The following is a 6,000-nucleotide window of genomic DNA, read 5'->3' as shown; positions in this document are numbered from 1 at the left end:
AACATTTAAGTGCTTCAGAAACCGAAACTTCGTTTTATGCAAGTCTTAAAGAAAACTTATGAAGTAGTTTTTTTGTCCAAAAATTTTAGAACATTTGCTATTTTTTTACAGGACTCAACTGCCCAAAGACGGACAAGTGGTAATTCTATATTAATACAAAACGTCTGGGTAGCCCATTACTTAAACTGGATATTCGAGAACCCTTACCTATCCCATTCCCACTAAAATCGTTATACACTGTCGGCAGCAAGGCAGTAGACACGGCGCCAAAAGTATATGCATATCTGCAATCTGTGAAATGCACAGTTTCAACTTCAACTCAGTAACGCCTTTTTTTTTTGCCATCCACAAGATGGCGGCGAGTTTTTACGTGTTAGAACCCATGCGTCCCAGAGTCCACAGTTTCAAGTATGTGACTGAATCGATGTAGGCTATGGATTCCTTTCTCATCTGTTCTTTCAAGTTATCTTTTAAGGCACTGCCTATGTACTGGCCCATACTTCCGGTTCCAGACTGTATGGCTATGTTCTGTGTTGCAGGTAGGACTCGTTAAAGAAGTAAGATGCAGCAGTCGTTTGAATGAGCTCGTATTTGTGCAGTTGGTGTTACTTAAGTTATGTTTGAAAGATTTTCGGATACGTATGTTAGTTTATTTCGTGTTGATTCTGTAGCATTACTGATGAGTTTTAGCCATCCTTTGTATGTGATGGCAGGGATGCTGCTTCACTCTTGTAAATCTTGGCAGACTTGGAGAGTGATGATCCCATTGACTGATGTATACTGTTCAGAAATTGGATTACTGATGCTTTATGGGAAAGCAAAGGGCATTTCTGAAGTCGGATACTTTCAGGGACGTGCATTTTCACTTGGCACAGAAAGCAGAAATAGTCTAGAATATAGCAACATTACGGTGTCGGTCCCCTTGCCCCCTATGATATGTTACAGAGGTTTTCCAGATGCATATTTTGTTTTGGAATCAAAGTAACGTTAATTTGTAAGAATAAAAAGCATTGATTGCGTGTTGTCTTAGTACTCTCGTAGATGCTTTTAAGTTCCAGATTATAGTTAACCTTGCCTCTTCATATTTTTTAATATTTATTTTATACATTTTTACATTTTCTCCACTGTTTGTTCCACGATTGAGCAGCGCGTTATTTATTCACTACTTTCTATTTGGCAAAATTATCCGTGTCATGTGTAAATTATGTTGTCTTGTTTGTGGGTAGTCCTTCACTATAATGTGTGATTTTCCAGCTTTGTCTCGCTGGTCACCAGTTGCCTCTTTGGTGACTCATTTCATTGGTTTGCTTAATGGGTAAGCCATAAGCCCGATGGACAAAAGTGCTCCTTTCAGGGCTGATCTTACAGTGCTGTGTAGTTAAGCGACTTGCTGTGAGTCTCGCAGTTTGCTAGTGGAAATGTACGTAATCAAACTAAGTACTTCTGGATTGTGTTTATGAACAGCTGGTAGCCTTTAACCTTGGGGCTCAACTGTCAGACTTCTGTGTCATGTAACATCCTTTTTCTGTTGTAATCGTCCAGTTCTGTTTGCATCAAATGTGTGCAGATTTAAGTTACTTTTCTGTTCATAGGTTGATACTATGCTATCTGCCCTAGGGCATTTATAAGCCTAGCCAGAGTGTGTTTGGCTTTTGCCACCGTTTTAGATTAGTTGACTGTGCCTTTGTACAGTAGGTCACAGAAGGTAGCCCTTTTAAGGTTAGTTTACTGTACCTCTGTCAAGCAGGGACACAGAAGAGATCCCAGGGGTAAACTTACGATCTCCCATGCACTCGTCAAGATTTCTCTTGAAGAGGGTCAGTGAGGGGCTCTGCCTAACATAGATTGGGATTTTGTTCCAGAGTGAGGGGAGCCTCTGGGGTATGAATCTGTCCCTCTAGCATGTCCTATTTATTTCTGTGCTCAGGTTCAAGTCCCTGTAGCGTGTAGCTCTAAGGAATTTGGATTTCTTGAGGTGAAGCATGTCCATTAATTCTGGGTTGGACATGGCTTTATACATCAGACACAGATCGCCTCTGAGTAGGCGGTACGCAATTGAGTAGAGCTGGAATTTCTTTAGCCAAACTGCATAGGGCATCTGTTTGAGCCCCTTGATCCTCTTGGTGAGGTACTTTTGGGGTCTTTCCAGTTGCTGAAGGTGTCTGGTAAGGTACATCCCAAATGGGGCATTGTACTCAATTATGGGCCTGATAAGTGATGAGTAGAGGGGCACAATGACCTCTCTTGATCTTGAACCCTTTCGTGATAAGGTGCGCTATATAGAAGGTCTTTCTAACCACTTTGGCAACGTGATTGTCAAAGGAGAGATTGCTATCTACTTGGGTCCCAAGTCCCTAATTACTTCTTCCGAACTTAATGGATTACCACCTATGTGGTAATTTGCGGGCACTTTGTTTTTCCCAATGGGGATGACTATGCACTTTTTGGCATTTAGCTTTAGGCCATGGCTCTGGCACCAGTTATCCGTCTCTGTGAGACCCTTTTGGAGGATGCTTGTGTCAGCCGGAGAGTCGATTACAGCACCCAGTTTGCAGTCATCTGCGAACTTGGTCAGCCATAGTCCACCCGTCTTAGCCTGTACCTCGGAGAAATATATACCGAACAAGAGAGGTCCCAGGACTGAGCCTTGTGGGACACCACTTGTAACTGGTTTAGAGTCTGACATGGCACCTGCTATTCTGACCATGTGGGTTCTATCCCTGAGCCAGTTTGCAACCCATCTTGTGACATAGGGGTTGATATTTAAGCTGGTGAGCTTATTTATGATGCCCAAGTGGGGTATTTGTCGAAGGCTTTTGCGAGGTCCAGGTAGGCTGTGTGGACTACCTTCCCTTCATCTATGGCTTTGGTAACTGTTTCAAAGAAGTCGACCAGGTTCAAGAGGCAAGATCTGCCCTTAACGGGGCTAATTGGGTAGGATCCAGTGTCTGGAGGTTCCCAATGTCTTTGTTTATGATTTCCATGATGATACGCTCCATAGCTTTGCAGACCAGGCTAGTCAGGCTTATAGGGCGATAGTTTCCAGGGTCTGTTGTGGCACCACCTTTGTGGAGTGGGACTACTGTTGCTGTACGCCATTCCTTGGGTACATATACTGTAGTAAGGCTGAGATTGAACAGTGACTTTATATGAGGGTTTAGTTGTTCTTGGAGCTCATGTAAGACGCAGCCCGGGACACCGTCTGGTCCCATTGATGCTGTGTTTTTTGCTTTGGAGAAGGCGGCTCTCACCTGTGCATCTGTGATCTAAGGATGTCTACACTCTGTTGGGATAGACATTTGCTCTTTTGGGGGGGAAGGGGGGGAGAAGTTTGCACTGAACCTTTCTGCCAGGATGTTGGCAATGTCTGTGGGTTCAATATATATTTTTTCATGTTGCACTAACTCAGAGCATATCTGGGAGTTGCCTCCCAGGTTTCTGACATAACTAAAGAAGGCCTTGTGATTGTCTTTAGTGTCTTGTGCAATTTTTCTTTCGAAGCTGGCCTTAGATGATTTTATGAGGGATCATAGTTTCTTGCTAGTACTGATCAGTGACGCCTTCTCTTTTTGGGATTTTGCTCTGTCTTGTAGTAGCTTTCTCCTTCTGTTGTATAGCTTAGTTATGGCCGGGGTCCACCAGACAGGTCTCCTGCTTTTGGAGGAGTGAGTCTTGGTTTTATCTGGGATAGCATGCTCCATGCATTCCTGTAGGTGTCCATAGAATGGTTTTGTAAAGGATTCTGCATTTTTGGCCGTATTTTCCACTGGCCCGGGGGCTTTGAAGGATTCCACCTCAGTTTTGAGAAGTGTGAAGTTTGCTTTTGAGAAGTTCTTCACCGTGGTTTCCTTGGCTAGGGGTGGAGACAGAATATGGATGTCCAGTGAGATTTGTTTATGGTCTGATCTTACCAATGAGGGGTATACCTCTGGTGTGGAACATAGAGACCCCATGTTGGTGATGACCAGATCCAATATGTTTTCCCCGCTTGTGGGAGTGGTGACCAGTTGTTCCATAGCATTTGAGTTTATAAATTCTAGGAACCGTTGGGCGAGGGTGTTTGGGCTTGAGTAGTTTTCCCAATCGATGTTTGGGTAGTTGAAGTCACCCAATATAATAGTGTTTGGAGAGTCACCCAATGTAATAGTGTTTGGAGAGACCTGTTATCCTTAAAAGTATAAAACACACAACAATTACTGCAAATGTCTGTACTGTGTGTGGTTCATAGAAACTGTTTTAAACTTGACTTGTGTTTTAGACGTGCTTGTCACTTGACTTTTCAGACCTCTGCATTTTATAGCAGTGGTGGATATCAGTTTTTGTTATATGAATTTGAGGCTGTACGTGCACTTTAAATTAAAATCGTATGATTTAAAACTGTGAGCTACCACAGTATTAAAGAAATTTTAAAGGTCTGAACTACTAACTACATTGTTAATTATTTGGACCTGTGAATTGTATTGGTAGCTTTTTGGATAATTGCTGTAAGCTGTCCATACACTCACTGTGCTGACTATTTCTGCATACTTTTCTGTGGGTTGGCATGTGCAGCATTTGAAAAGCAAGTAGGCCTAATCAAAAAAGTGTAATGATCCCTTGGTAGAAATTAAATGGCTGATGAAATCAGCCAGTGTGTACTGAGGCACTTTTCCAATTACAGTCTTCAACATTGGTGAGAGAAAGCATATGGAATCAAGTAGCTTCAGAAGGGGGGTTTTGTGTGATTGAGGAGGCAAAATAGGGCCATTCGCAGAGATTTTTCTCATGAAAGGTAACAGTAATTCTGTTAAGAAACCATGTATGCAGTGAGTATTTTGCAGTCACACTTTATCTCTAAGAGCAGTGTCAAATGATTTTTGAATGACAACAGTTAGTCATTAGCTATAGAAATGATTTATGTACTGACTTGTGGCATAAAAATGATGACCTCAGTTTTACAAGGTTAGTGCATGATCCAAACCACATATCAGAGCCCTGTATGACTCACAAGTGGATCTGTGCTCAGTGGAGTTTGAGCTTACACTGCTGTTTTCCTGGAGGAGTCCAGGTATGCAGTGATTGCAAATGGACATTCAGAGCATATGTCTTGATTCACATACATGTGAATTGGGGGTACACTGTGAAGGAGCTGCCTGTCATAACTGTAGAGACAAATCCCCAAAGTTCCAGTTTTGTTGGTGGTGTTCTTGGCACAAAATTAGTGATAAAACTTCCCCATTGCCATTACAGGAATGTCACTGCGGAATATTTGACTGAATACACCACTATACATACCCGATCCCTATACAGTGATGGTTGGCATCACTTGTCAGTGGAAGAGATGCCCTCATCAGATACCCATCATTGCCATATTCTGGAAAGTAAATTTACTCTGTAATCGTGACCAGGGAGACTAGAATATTTCACTCCCACATGTCCACATACCCAGAGTAGTATTAGAAAGTTCTTTAATATCCCATCCGCTTTGCTTACACCAGAGCATTAATCAAGTTATTCCAGGCTTAACCCATAAACAGATATACATACATATGTGCATGTACACACCCATCCAATTAAACCTGTATGTGTGTGTTTATAGAAACACTTGCTGTGAGGCGACAACGCTAACCGCTGTTTATGCATGTATGTGTAATTTGGCTAATAGAGGAGGACTGTGGGAAATACCATTAGAAATGCCATGTTAAAGGAGTGTGAGAATGCAAAGTAAGTAAAGACTGATGGACCTGCTACTTTTAACCCATTTACCATTGCCATTACAGTCAAGAATTAGTTCAGGGATTAACCCAAGTAAAGATCAGACATGCATCTAACTTCAGATGTGTCGAATATATATATATATATATATATGTATATATATATATATATATATATATATATATATATATATATATATATATATATATATATATCTATATATATATCTATATATCTATATATATATATGATGTATGTGTGTGTCCCTTTGTGCCCAGGCGTGGTGATGTTGAGTGGGGCATCCCC

General features: G+C 41.6%; 1 protein-coding gene across 2 annotated transcripts in view; it reads left to right on the top strand.

Moving 5' to 3' along the window:
* The first annotated feature begins 362 nt into the window (after window positions 1-362).
* The window catches only part of ASB6 (ankyrin repeat and SOCS box containing 6), a 504,325-nt gene continuing 498,687 nt past the window's right edge, over window positions 363-6,000 (top strand). The window contains exon 1 of one of the 2 annotated variants that reach the window (XM_044058564.1): window positions 363-539. The gene's annotated coding sequence lies outside the window, so the exon portion shown is untranslated. Of the gene's footprint in view, window positions 540-620; window positions 640-6,000 lie in introns of those variants that run through there. The other variant, XM_044058565.1, reaches the window with a different exon arrangement.

The sequence above is a fragment of the Protopterus annectens genome, chromosome 16.part0 (assembly GCF_019279795.1).
Source record: "Protopterus annectens isolate FY-2018-M chromosome 16.part0, PAN1.0, whole genome shotgun sequence".
NCBI classification, from domain to species: Eukaryota; Metazoa; Chordata; order Ceratodontiformes; family Protopteridae; genus Protopterus; species Protopterus annectens.
This window is presented reverse-complemented; position numbering and strand designations above follow the sequence as displayed.